Source organism: Triticum aestivum, chromosome 7B, assembly GCF_018294505.1.
Source record: "Triticum aestivum cultivar Chinese Spring chromosome 7B, IWGSC CS RefSeq v2.1, whole genome shotgun sequence".
NCBI classification, from domain to species: domain Eukaryota; kingdom Viridiplantae; phylum Streptophyta; class Magnoliopsida; order Poales; family Poaceae; genus Triticum; species Triticum aestivum.
The window spans coordinates 693435794-693450453 of NC_057813.1; the positions used below are offsets into that span (position 1 = coordinate 693435794).

At 41.8% G+C, this 14660-nt stretch overlaps 2 long non-coding RNA genes across 6 annotated transcripts; one reads left to right on the forward strand and one right to left on the reverse strand.

The window, feature by feature from the left end:
* Positions 1-715: 715 nt before the first annotated feature.
* Positions 716-4284, reverse strand: LOC123159870 (uncharacterized). Of its 5 annotated transcripts, XR_006479902.1 has the most exons (7): positions 4098-4284; positions 2641-4016; positions 2479-2550; positions 2330-2401; positions 2027-2256; positions 1729-1868; positions 716-1480 (listed from the first exon to the last, which is right to left on the reverse strand). It is a non-coding gene; the product is annotated as an uncharacterized lncRNA (long non-coding RNA). The 5 variants fall into 5 exon arrangements; XR_006479901.1 differs by having other exon boundaries at positions 2330-2550; XR_006479900.1 differs by having other exon boundaries at positions 2479-4016.
* A 1288-nt stretch (positions 4285-5572) lies between these two features.
* LOC123162036 (uncharacterized) lies at positions 5573-11329 on the forward strand. Its single transcript, XR_006480998.1, has 2 exons — positions 5573-6331; positions 10098-11329. It is a non-coding gene; the product is annotated as an uncharacterized lncRNA (long non-coding RNA).
* Positions 11330-14660: the final 3331 nt, after the last annotated feature.

Sequence of the window (14660 nt, forward strand, 5' to 3'; positions counted from 1 at the left end):
ATGGAAGCTACTGGGAAGCCCGCATGATTCAACTAAGGATGAACATCTGAGGTCTAAGGAATCGAATTGAGCTGCTTGATTCCAATATTTTTGCGATGTTTCATGCACACATAGTGCATGGAGATGAAGGCTTTTGAGGCATGTCAGCGTGTAAATGAGTCTTAACATCGAATGTCCTATTCTGAGCCCGAGCGCAGATTATTCCGTTGAATAGCTATGAGATTCCCACCTCAGCGTGTATAGGCGCATGTATTCTTTAAGTATCCCTATTTTCTTTCAGGGTCTGTGGCCCGCATCTGATCGGTAATAATTACGACGCCGTTACTTGCTCCTCTACCGGATCGGATGTCCTTCCACGATCTGTGCCGTGATATCACAGGATTCTGGACTAATGGCCTTAATTATATCCCATTTATTGCGGCCCACAGCTGCAGGTAGCAGCCTTACCCTACACGATTCTTCTCTTTCATCACCTGCTAAATCACAAACTTTTCTTTTACATGGGCTAAATCACAGCCTTGAAAACTAAGTACTAGTCAGCACTGTACTGTAAAAAAAAAGACCATGAATTTTCGTTTGTCTATGCCTTTCCAAATGTCTAGATGTGTCATGTGTTTGCAAAACATGCCCTTAGTTTTCCCGTCGCTATTCCGTCAAAATACCAATTGTTGTAGCAATTTCACAAGCATCTAGTCACAACTGGAAATCACAACCATGCTAATATTGGCCGAACATCGTTTGAAACTCAAAAATCTCATGATGCACAGCAAAACCACACACCCCAGAGTGCATCATCAGCATAACCTTATAAGTACTTAAAAGTTAAAACGCACCACCTATTGAAAGTTTTCAGTTTCCCTTTTGCAAAACACGACATGAACTCATCAGAAGCCATTCTGGCAAAATACCAAGTCACCGTCCAGGTCTCCTAATTGAAAACCACAACCATCCTTAGCTAACTCCAAATGGTTCTGAACAGCATTAATTGCAAAATGAACACCTTACAGAGTTCTGCACTACAATCTTAACAGAGCACTTACAAATCTTAAAAACCAACGATTCATCATCTGTTGGTTCATTTACCACCTTCAACATGTGGCATATCAATCCTTACATGCAAATATAGTATAGCTAAGCACAGAGTGATCACAAGCACTTCCACGCCAGCTGACTAGGATGTAATCTAGCTTGCCATGTCTTGCTCAAAATACAGGTTAGGCTCAATGTGGCAAACACTGGGCTTAGAATCACTACCACACCACAAAATGAGATGGTAGCTAACATTCCCCTCCAGTGTCTAATGTACACAACGTGTTTCATAATCAATCTCGCAGACACCGGATCTAAAATACTACATCCCTATAACTCATACCTCAGAAAGAGCACTTCAAGCATGAAATCTGGCAGCTCAACCCTGTTCCCCCTCATCAAAATCACCTCATACACTATGGACCTCGTACATTGGCACCGGCAACATCATCTACAAAATGTATCAACCATTCACTTGGTTATCAGTTGAACAATGACATGTCTTTTCAAATTGTCTTTGCATAAAATAATTTTGTCTACTGAAGCTTGTAGCCGAGCACTTCATAGCTCATCATCATATTCATAAGTTCGTAGTCCAGGCTATACGAGCTATACATCAGCGCCAGTTGTAAAACCCCGGATCGCTAGTGTAAATTTTGATTTGTACAAAAGACAGTAAGACATTTCTTGGGCACTCACCACAAACTGCAAGTCAAAGACGTGGTGCCACCTGATCTGCCAACTATCAAACATCCGACCTTCCTTGTAATGATCAGCCGCGACACACGAATCCACTGTCAACAGCCCGTTTGGTCCGAACTCCCTCACGAAGTCTTCTCCTGATAGGACCACAAGATTATTATTTTTTAGATCAGAGCGCCACTAGGACCACAAGATATAGACCTATATGCTCGAACCACTTCCTGCGCATGTCGATGGTAGGCACACAAGTTAACAATTGCAAACGGTGTACTAACAACACTCAAACTTAACTTACTTGCTAAGTTCTCTGGAAGTGTATGACAACATGCTGTCATAGAAAGTAGCATGTCTCTTGCGTTTGGCTCTTCATCCTTCAAACCAGCTTTTCCTCGGAACTTATCACCCATCTCACCCTTCACGATGTCCTGACCATGCCTATCTGCAACCTTAGGTTACTCTTACTCCTCGTCCAGCCTGACACCACGCACAATCCCCTACCCACTTCATCCTCATGCTCATGGATGTCTGCAAAGAACTATGTTAACTGAATGCAAAGATAACTCAATTTTTAGAACAAAGCGAAATGACAGATGATAACCTGATTGTCCAGCAACCTCATTGCGGTCATATTGCATCAAGGCTTCAGGCACATCGCAAGGTGTCCCATCCCCTGCAAATTCAAAATGTTACAGCAAAATTTCAATGATCTCACAACACTCGGTCAGTCCATCTGAATGATCTCACAACCTGTCACTGCATTGTTGACACAACAACTCTTGTTCTGCCCCCTCGTACCCCTCCCAGAGCCAGCATCAGCACCTGATTTGCACATAATATATTTAATATCCCAGAGACGTAAGCGGGCCTCCAACACATGGAATGACCTGGGTACATTGTTAGTGCCAATACCTCCACTAGTATGATTACTACCACGGGTTACTTGCCTCAAACTCTCTCCTGCTTCTCTAACTGTGGATTATCTCGCCAAATTTAGTGAAAGCGAATGATTATGACTCTCTCTATGCTTAATGTACTCCCTTTGTAAAGAAATAATATATTTCTTTACAGAGGAGTATCAAACATTGTCCTCTGCTTGTAAAAGTCTTTATCAGAGCCAGGCATTCGCAATGGCAAGACCTTCTGTTCTGAACACCAGCTTTACCCTACAATATGTTTTCAATTCTTGAGAATGCAGGAAATAACAAGAACTGAGGACACGGCTAAAATATACCGGAGTAATTGCCAACTGTACAAAGCAAAATGTCTAAATCATACACCTTGCCAAGTGAGTCGAAAGCACTGCCAAGAACTGGAGCGGTCACACTATCAGCTGGCTTTTCTATAAAAACACCTGACAGCCTTCTCGAAGTCACTAATGCGAGATGGGCAGTGTCCTGCTGGATGCGGCAGCACCAATTCTCAGCCAGCAAACACAAACACACCTGTCATGAATTATCTAAATACTGTTGGCACACGGCAAGCATAGCAATTCACCATCTCTGTATGATCCGCTCATCCATGTAAACCTAAAATTCAAAAATTCCACCATTCTTGATGGAATCAGTGAGCTTTCTCCTCACCTTTTATTTCAGCCGGGGCCTGGGGATTATCTTCCGTGGAGAGCCCGGTGGGCGGTGGTCGAAGGCAACTAGGCGAGTTATCCCTTCTGTTCGCCACCAGCGCAACAGGCCTAAAGATCCTGCCGTGGGATGCTGCTGCGGCACCTCCACCTGATTTGGCAGTCTCATTTGCAGCAAATCGCATGGCACCAAACTTTCCCTACTTTCTGATTAATATTGGATCTGGCATATGAAAAACTCAACCTTCAACTACCAAGCATCTAGCCTAAAAATCGATTCCAGACCGTCGGATAGCTACGGATCCACATACCCGCCGATTCCGATCCGCAGCTCAGCTGCCCCGTCTCGTTGCCACTGCAGACGCTAATGGCAGGATTTTATCCTCACAAACTTTGTTCTTACCTATAGAACTACGTTTCTTTGCTAACCATAAGATCAAATCCAGCACTAACCTACTCCATCCAAGCGCTCGGGGATTCATCTTCCAGTTGACAGCTCCGAGGTCGGTGGCAAGCTGTCCCTCATGTCAGCCGACGCTCCCTTGGCCGCCAAGATCTGTGCGTCCACGCTGCCCATCGAGCCTCCTGCGCCGCCACCACCTGTTCCACCACCACCTGATGCTCCACCACCATAGCCACCACAGTCGGCTCCGCCGGTACTGGTGGCGGCACCAAACTCGCTCCCACCACCTCTAGGAAAGTGGATCTGATCGAGGCCAAACCAAATCTTTTCAAAACACACATCTGGTCGCTAATAAACCGCAAGGACAGCGGGGGGAAGAAGTACCCGCGTATAGGCCGCATCAGGAACTCCATGGGGTCGCCGCCGCCGCCAGCCTCGAGCTCTGAAGTGAGGTCACGAAGGAACCAGACCACCCGTACAATTTCCGCCTGGGCCCATCAAACAAAAAGCCAACTTCCTGGTCGACGGATCAGACGAGAACGCCGAAACTTATCCACGGCCCACCTCGTCAGCGACAAACGGACGTCGCACCGCGCGTTAAAATAAGGCCGAGCACCAGCCCCTGCCCACTAGTATTCAACTACAGTGTCCATTATCTAGCAAACCGCCAGCGGACGTATAAAGTAATGGCGCAGATCCAGATGCTCTATTCAACGCCCAGGATAGCGAGCTCATTTGAGCCCGCGTGCAGTTACTCCACGTCCTCTTAACATGCTTCATTGTTACATTATGGTAACACACATAATCCTCGCTGCAAGTTATTCATGTGTCAAGTTGAAATGTACATGGCTCAATGGTCGGACATTTATCAGGAGATTATTCAAATGAGTAAAAAAAGAGGAAGATGCAGCTATAGTTCATTGTGGATCAATGTCTGCTTCTCTACCTCTGTTTGACCATAGACCCTTCTTTTGATAGTTGATTGACTGATTGGCAGACCCTTCTTTTGATAGTTGATTGACTGATTGACACGTCGTTGGTTCGGCTGTCATGCTGTGACGTGGGGACGACTTCTTTCATGGTTGCTTATACACCCCTAATAGACATGTTCTGTACGACATGGTTGCTTACAAACTTTGCCTGGTTTTATTAGGAACATTATTACGATTTTCCATCAATAATATGCAGACTCATACTTGAAACACACTTACATTTATCTACTTTTTTTATTTGAAGCTTCAAGACAAATGAGTGCGGGTACATTTGGTTCACATGATTTGATCTGAATTTGCATGGCCCTATTTTGTAGGGGAACATTTGTTCTTTAACATGCCCCGTTGATTTGAAAAAACGCCTGTGAAAGGGGGGAAATGTGAACCCATGATTGAAAAATGGCGCAGCGAAGCGCCCGTTACCTTCTAGTATACTACTAGTAATTTGTACTCCCTCCGGTCTTTTTTACTCTGCATATTAGGTTTGTCTGAAGTCAATCTCATCCAACTTTGACCAAGTTTATATAAAAAATTATAGACATTCACATAACAACACAAATATCATTAGATTCATCTTGGAATATATTTTCATATTATATTTATTAAATATTATAGATGTTAATAATTTTTAATATAAATTTGGTCAAACTTAGCAAAGTTTGACTTTCGGTAAAACCAATGTGCAGAGTAAAAGGACCGGAGGGAGTAGTATGTGCTTTGCACGTTAAATTATCGGAATAGATAACTCCCGAACGTGCCAGTTTTTATCGTTTCGGGCCGAACGATGTCTTTGCTGTTTGATTTCTGGCACTAATCTTGGAGCATGGAGAGTCATGTTTGTTCTCCGTTCGAAAAATTCATGTCTCCTCCCGAACGCCTCCCCTCCCTTCCCCCCACGAGCCACGACAGCAGTCTATCCACACTCCTCTCCTCACGTCTCCATCCCCACTCATCTTCCCCCACCCCCTGATTTCTCCACGGAGCACAAACTCCGGCGAGGTCGGCGGCTAGCCACCGGGTCCGACCGATTCACGGCGAACTGGCGCTGGGCCGCGGGAGGCGGAGGCGCGTAGGGGATGGATCTGGATGCAACTGCTCTCGCCGGTCGCGGCCCGTGCTCGCGCTCGCCGTCGCCGATGGGGAGCGCCTCGCGTGTGGCGGAGGGGCTTGAGCGCGTGGATGTCCCTGGCGGTGGCTGCCGAAGTACGAGGTGCGGCTCCCCATGGCGTTGGCTTCGAGCGCGGCCATGGCGGCGGCCTCGAGTACGGCACCACACGCGCCAGCTCCTTCTCCGGGGTGTGCTCTGCCTCCTGCGGGGGCGCTGGCGACGCTGCCTCCGACCGGCGCTTCGACCTCATCTTCGAGGCCAACGGTGCGCGGCGAGCTTGTGCTTCACGGGGCCAACCTCCGCGTCGAGGAGTTGCTCTCCATGAGCTCCTGCGCCGTCCCACCTTGGCGAGGAGGAGAAGCAGCGTTTGTGCTTGATGCTGGGAATAGCAGTGAAAATGCGCACTCGATGAGCCTGTGTGCCGGCATGCAATTCCTCAAAGTGGAGTTGCAGCATGGGTGGCGGAGAGTAGAAGCGTGGCCACAACGCTATCACTAGCTTCAGATTTTTTTCCTCAGGTATAAGTTGATGCTTTTCTTCATTTTTGCCATATGAAAAAATTAGGATGCTATCATCATATTTTCCAATGCTGAAAGATTGTGCCATGTAGAAAATTGCCATGATAATCTTAAGATAAATACAAATAGAACAAACTCTCAGATAAAAAATTGCCATGCTATTTTACAGAACATCACAAATATGTTTTGCCACCTTGATACATAACTGAATTTTTGTATAGTACGTTCAGATCTCATTTTTGAGCTATCACACTTTTTTTTTGTTTACACAACTACAATCTTTTGCCATGGCAAATTTTGGGACCATGGCCACATGGCAAATGTAGGATTCCTCTTAGCTAAAAACACGACAAATGTAAAACATGGCAAATTCTGAAATTTCCACAACATGTCAAACTTACTTCAAGTACCATGGCAAACTGAATGTTGGAATGAAAGTTGCCATGGCAGACTTTGCTATGAGTAGTAGCCATGGACAGAATCTCTACGAGTTTTTGACATGGCAAAATTCTAGAGTAACTGCCATGGCAAAATTCTGGAGTAGTTGCCATGGCAGTATTTTCTATGAGTAATTTGCGATAGATAGAATTGCTATGAGTACTTGTCATGGCGGATTTCTGGAGCAATTGCCATGGCAATTTCTGAAAGTTTCTACAACATGGCAAACTTGTCATCCTCCAAATAGTTTGCCACGATTTTCTTCAAATGTATTTTTTTATTTCTGTAACGTTACAAACTTACTACATGGTCCATGGCAAAATTAGTTTATGGCTCATGGCAAGTTTAATTCAAGTCCCATAGAAAAATTTGTGTCTTATCATTGCCAAATATATTTGTACAAATGACAATTTTCTTTAAAGCTTTGACATGGCAAGATTAACTCAAGTCACATGTATTTTGCCATGTTTTTAGGCATCTCTAAATTTTCCATGACAAACGATCACTACAACATGGCTAATTCTACTAATTTTCTAAAACATGGAAAACTTGCGGCCCTTATAATATTTTGCCATCATTTTTGTTCAAATGTATATTATAATTTTATTTTCTCTAACATGGCAAAATTAGTTATGGACCATGGTAAGATTAGTTTATGGACCATGGCAAGTTTAATTCAAGTACCATGGCAAAATTCTTTTGTCTTATCATTGGCAAAAAAAAATTTACATAAATGAATTTTTTTCTTTAAAGATTTGACATGGCAAGTTTAAGTCAAGTCACATGTCCAAATTGCCATGTTTTTTAGTTATCTCTAAAATTGCCATGAAAAATGGTCACTAAAACATGGCAAATTCTGAAAGTTTTTTCTAAAAATGGCAAACTTGCCATCCTTCAAATAGTTGCCACCATTCTTAAATTTTGCCATGAAAAACTATCACGGAAACATGGCAAATTCTGAAAGTTTTATAAAACGTGGCAAACTTGCCATCCTTCAAATAGTTGCCACCATTTTTATTTAAAAATATTTTTTATGTTTAACACAGAAAACTTCCTATATGGACCATGGCAAGATTAGTTTACAGACCATGGCAAAATTCTTTTGTCTTATCATTGGCAAATTATTTTTTACATAAATGAAAATTTTAATTTAAAGATTTCACATGGCAAGTTTAAGTCAAGTCACATGTATAAATTGCCATGTTTTTTAGACATCTCTAAAATTGCCATGAAAAACGGTCACTAAAACATGGCAAATTCTGAAAGTTTTTTCTAAAACATGGCAAACTTGCCATCCTTAAAATAGTTGCCACCATTCTTAAATTTTGCCATGAAAAACGACCAGTAATTTCCATGGCAAACCATAACTAAAACATGGCAAATTTAATTAAAGTACCATGACATTTTTTAATTTAGAATTTGTGCATGAATTTTTTTTAATAATTAATCATGGCAAATTTAATTAATTGACCATGGTAAATGTAGTTTATGGATCTTGCTTAATTTTGTAATTGACCATGCCAAATTTAGTTTTATATATCACCGGTGAATTTAGCTTATTGCGCATGGCCAGAATTCTTCTCATTGCAATACTCACTTTCTTGAACCATGGCAATTTAGTTGATTCTTTTTTGAACATCGTGGGAATTGGTTCGTATGTATCATGATGATCTTGCAATCATTTTCTGCCATCATTACAATTTTTTGCACCAATTTTTTGGCCACCATGGCAATCATACATTTTTGGCATCAATGCGTATTTTTATGACCATGAAAAGTTTTTATTTTTTCTTTTGCAAAATGGCATGATTACTATTCATGTCACCATGGAAAATTTTAGGTTATGCTCATGGCAAATTCACTTTTTACATCGTGACATTTTTTTGAATGGAAAATGGCAAATTTTGTGACCATGGCGACTTATTTTTGGACCAATTTCCAAAATTTATTTAAAACCATGGCAATTTTATTTTTCTTAGCATGGCAAGTTTATCTTCTATTGGACCATGGCAATTTTATATTATTTCCATTAGCTATTTTTCTATGATTTCCATGGCAATTTGTGGCACTTTTATTTGTAAAGTTTTTAAATCAGTTTTTAGCTTTTCTTTGAGAGTTTTTCTGTTTTTTTTCGTGTTTCAGTATCTAAATGGACCTGTTTTTCTTATGTCACTCGTGCAACATGCCCGCGCTGGCATCTTTGTTAGGCTTTTGTTGCATTCGTGATAAGCGATGAGTTTCTGGAAGTGTTCGGGCTGAGAGAGCTCATGGCCCAAATGAAATCGTTCGGTCGTTCCCCCTGCCCAGCGCGAATAATTCGTTTGGGGCGACCCATCCCAGCGCGAACGTCAGCGCCTTATCAATGTCCTAAATTATTATGTATAATTGCAATACTAATTCATTAAAAATTAAAATTGAACCACCTATGTTTTGATAAATTTATCATGTAATTTTGAAAAGGATATTTTTGCTTTCTCTTCAACAGCAATTTTATATATGAAGAAGGCATTACGCGAAACCTTTTTTTAAGATATGTTATTGGCGTGTTTCTGTTTATCTTTAATTTTTTAAATTCAAACTTGAATATATATGAAAATTAGTTTGATGTAACTAATTCACATTTTCAGGTATTTAACTCATAAATTACTCATAATTTCTATTTCATTTGCACGGCCTCGACCTCAAAGGTGTTTTAAATAAAATAACACCATGTTAAAAACTAAACCTAAATTTTCTACTTGAACATTTATTTAAAAAACCTACTCAGTAATATAGCCATGTGCTACTCTTTTCTACTCCCTCCGTCCCGTAATATAAAACATTCTATGTAGTGTCAAAAATGTTCTTATATTACGGGACGGAGAGAGTAAGTTATACTACTTCTTCTGAGGTAATATTGCCGTGTGCTACTCAGAATGAAGAATGATTCCTTCCATGTGTAACTGCTACTGTAGCAAAAAATAACTGCTAGCTAGCCTCTACAGCACACTTCTTTAGATACTTCTAGCCTGCACTGGCGTATAGTACTACCTTACTTAACACTAGATCATCGATGGCACGCGTTGCCGCGCCTGTCTGTTATGGCGTTAGAATTATTGGAATTTAAATAAAATATAGTAGAATATATGTTAATATCAAAAGTAAGCACAAAGCTAAAGCAGAAGGGTGTAGCAAATAATATTTTAACTAATCATGCTAAGAATATAACCTCATCATTTCCAAAGTAAAAATTACATAGCATCCCAATTGAGGAGTTATTTACTAAAATGAAATGGATCATGTTGTGGATAATGTGATTCTTGAACCTCATGATGATTTTCTGACGCAGATAGATTAACCACACAAAGCAGAAGAAGCAAACCAAAAAAGATGATAAGTCTTGTCACCTGGGAAGCAGCTACATCTTGGGCTGAAATTCTTCAGAAAGCGCAAGTTGTAATATAGTGTACAAAAACCAAAATAGAAATGCCTGCGATTTATTGGTCATACTTATAAGACACCACGAATTATAGATGATATCTCTTCCCTAGACTACAACACTCTTGATGCCATCGTTCACTTAAGGAATGCAAATGCACATGTATCCAGGCGTCGGAAGAAAGATTTTCAATGTTGGTGACATACATCAGTTCTGTCATCAAACCAATGGCAGCAAGCAGACCTGCAATGAGGAGCAAGCTAAGAGAAGCACGGGGATGCAACATCATAGTTGTGAAGAAATGCTGACAAGATAACCGATTGACAAACTATATATTCCTGAGATGCAAATCCTGTAAAGATTGACTGACTACATAACCAATTTGTCATAGAACAATGAGGCAAGATGCATTCTTTGGATGTACTATCTGAAATTTTACAAAGTAACTACAGAACAGATGACGCAATGAAGTACATCTACTAATCAGAACTACCAATTCACTACAGGAATCAGGAATTTTGTTGTTCGCCATGGCTGACGGCAAAGGCACGCATGGCGGACGGCAAAGGCGCGCATGGCGCCAGCCAGCTGACGGCAACACGTCCGGTTGAACAGGCTACGACAAAGGCTTCTTTGTTGTCTGCTGGCTGACGGAAAGATACAAAGGTCTTTGCCGTCTGCTAGCCGACGGCAAAGAGTCTGGACGGCACATGTGTTAGCATAGGTCCGTTAAGGGGTTAACGGTGTGCTTTACCATCAGCTGGCGGACGACAAAGACCTTTGCGTATTTGCCGTCTGCCAGCTGACGGCAAAGAACATTGATTGTTTGCCGTCTGCCAACGGATGACATAGCATGCCACATGGCAGTGCCTGGGGGGCTGGCCTATTTGGTAGCTTTGCCGTCAGCTGGCTGACAAACAATCAACATTCTTTGGAGGTCGTTGGCTGACGGCAAGGCATCCAAATAGCCAGCCTACTGCCCCAGGTTGCACAGGTTGCTGACACGTGGCATATTTGCCGTCTGCTGGTTGATGGCAAAGCTCTTTGCCATCCGCCAACAGACGGCAAAGAGTCTATATAGCCCATGTTTTTCTGTTTTTTTCTTGAATTCATTCAATTTGACAGAATTTCACACACACACACACACATGAAAATACTTTCGACAAGCATACCAACACATATACATACCAAATCATATCCCTGCCATATGAATATGATCATCCAACACACATATATATAGCAAATGGTTTCATCCAACACATATACATAGCCAACATATCCAACAACAAGCATACAATGGTTTCATCCATCCAAACATATATAGGTAGCAAGCTTCCTCATCTAAAGCAAATCAAAACAAGAAGGAAGCATAAAGAGAAGAGTAGACTCCATCAACGCAAGCTTCCTCATCTAAAGTAAATCTGCAAATTGGGAAAGAAGCAAGTTATAAGAAGAAGAAGAAGAAGAAGAAGAAGAAGAAGAAGAAGAAGAAGACTAGCTAGAAAAAGAAGAAGAAGAGGAAGAAAAGGAAGAAGAAGAAGAAGATTTTTCCTTCTCTTTATTTTTCTCCTCTCCTTTTTTTATCTTCTTCTTCTTCTTCTAACTAAGGTAGGTAAAAATGCCATTTTATTGCTAAGCTAGGTAAAAATGCTAAGTGTAGGTCATTTTAGAGCTAAGCTAGGTAAATAGGTCATTTTGGAGCTTACTAAGGTTATTATGTCATTTTGGAGGAAAGTAAGGTAAGTCTATATCATTCTGGAGGTAACAGAGTTTATCATGACATCTTTTAGGAAAGAAAGCTAAGTATAGCTCATTTTTTGTCTAACTTAGGTAGTTATGCCATTTAGGAGGAAAGTAAGCTAAGTATGCATTTGTTAAGCAAAACACTAGAGAAACTTACCCTCATCATAACAAATACGATGAAGATCGCAACTAAGGTAACAATTGATCCAACGCCATAATGATACCAAGCCTCATTATCAATGGCATATTTTCTAATCTTTTTAATCTTCAAGCGCATTGCATCCATCTTCAAGCGCATTGCATTCATCTTCATCTTGTGATCATCAACCACATCGGCAACATACGACTCCAATGTCATCTTCTCTTCTTCAATTCTTTTATTTTTTTCTTTCAAATACTCATTTTTTTCAACTAAATTTAACTTCTCGATAAGAGGGTCGGTTGCAAATTCCAGTTCATATACCTCCTAGATTAAAATATCTCTATGTCAACTTGATGGCCATATATGTCATAAATGCGAAATGCAACAAATAGTTATAAAAGAGGATTTACCACATCAGAATCATAAAGCGGGCGAGGACCGACGGGGACGAATATCACACTAGTAGAAAAGGGGGCATTGGTCCAGGCCGGGTCAGCCCGTTAGTCCCGGTTCAGTCCAGAACCGGGACCAATGGTGGCATTGGACCCGGTTCGTGAGCCCCGGGGGCCGGGCGGGCCACATGGGCCATTGGTCCCGGTTCGTCTGGACCTTTTGGTCCCGGTTGGTGGGACGAACCGGGACCAATGGGCCTCGCTCCTGGCCCACCAACATTGGTCCCGGTTGGTGCCACGAACCGGGACCAAAGGCTGCCCTTTAGTCCCGGTTCATGCCACCAACCGGGACAAATTAGGTGCCTATATATACCCCCTCGCGTAAGAGCAGAGCACACTGCTCTGTTTTTTCTGGCCGCCGAGGGGGAGAGGGCTTGGTGTTGCTCTAGCTCACCTCCTATGCACACAAGGTGTTCGATGGAATGCCCGAGCCACACTACTTAAGCTTTCTCCTCTCCAAGCTCGACCTCCAAGCTTCATTTTCCTCAATATTTGTCTAGGTTTAGCGGTCCGTCACGCCCCGTACCCGTCTTCACCGCCGTCGATCACCCGCGCCGATCTCATCGCCGGCACCACCGTGGTGAGCCTCTTGTTCTTATCTTCTTTCTAAAAGGAAAAATATTCTTACTTGTATGTTTAGATAGATACTTGTATTATTTTCTTACTTTCATTATTGCATCTTATATAGTGCGATGGTTTTGGTATCCGCCCCCGTCGGCCCTCGTCCTGTCTATGATTCAGATGTGGTATATATTATCTTTTCATAACTATTGGTTCATTTATTGTTTATGAAAATTATGCCGACCAACGTGACATAGATTTTATTTATCTAGGAGGTTGTTGAACCGGAAATTCCAACCGACCCTATTGTCGAGAGGTTAAATTTAGTTGAAGAAGAAAACAATTTCTTGAAGGAAAAATAAGAAAAATTGAGGAGGAGAAGATGATATTGGAGTTGCATGTTGCGGATGGCGTCGATGATCACAAGATCAAGATGGATGCAATGCGCTTGAAGATTAGAAATATTAGAAAATATGCCAGTCATACCGAGGCTTGGTATCATTATGCCGTTGGATCAGTTGTTACCTTGGTTGCGATTATGATCGCATTTATTTTAGCATTGAAATGTTTTACATAGTTTCAATGTATGGTTTAATTAATTTAGATGCTCTGCAGAGCTTTATGTTGTTCTGTAATGATTTTTGCTTGAAGATGAGAACTATGTATGTACTTTGGTTTTAATGTGATGATGAACTTCTACTAATTTGGTCACTTAGTTATCTATTCATGATGTTCTGTAATGATTTTTGACACACTTAATTATATATAATGCACGCAGTTGAACCGGCAATGGATGTACGGTAACAGACACACCTCCGAGTACATTAAGGGCGTGCATGATTTTCTCGAAGTGGCTGAGGCAAACAAGCAGAATGGTTTTATGTGTTGTCCATGCCCTATATGTGGGAATACGAAGTCTTACTCTGACCGGAAAATCCTTCACACCCACCTGCTTTACAAGGGTTTCATGCCACACTATAATGTTTGGACGAGGCACGGAGAAATAGGGGTTATGATGGAAGACGGCGAAGAACAAGAGTACGATGACAACTATGTGCCCCTGAATACGGTGATGCTATTGAACATCAAGAGGAACCAGACGATGTGCACGATGATGCTGCAATGGGCGAAGCTACTGAAGATCAAGAGGAACCAGACGATGTGCCCGATGATGATGATCTCCCCCGGGTCATTGTCGATGCAAGGACGCAATGCAAAAGTCAAAAGGAGAAGCTGAAGTTCGATCGCATGTTAGAGGATCACAAAAAAGGGTTGTACCCCAATTGCGAAGATGGCAACACAAAGCTCAGTACCGTACTGGAATTGCTGCAGTGGAAGGCAGAGAATGTTGTGCCAGACAAAGGATTTGAGAAGCTACTGAAAATATTGAAGAAGAAGCTTCCAAAGGATAATGAATTGCCCGACAGTACATACGCAACAAAGAAGGTCGTATGCCCTCTAGGATTGGAGGTGCAGAAGATACATGCATGCCCTAATGACTGCATCCTCTACCGCGGTGTGTACAAGGATCTGAACGCATGCCTGGTATGCGGTGCATTACGGTATAAGATCAGA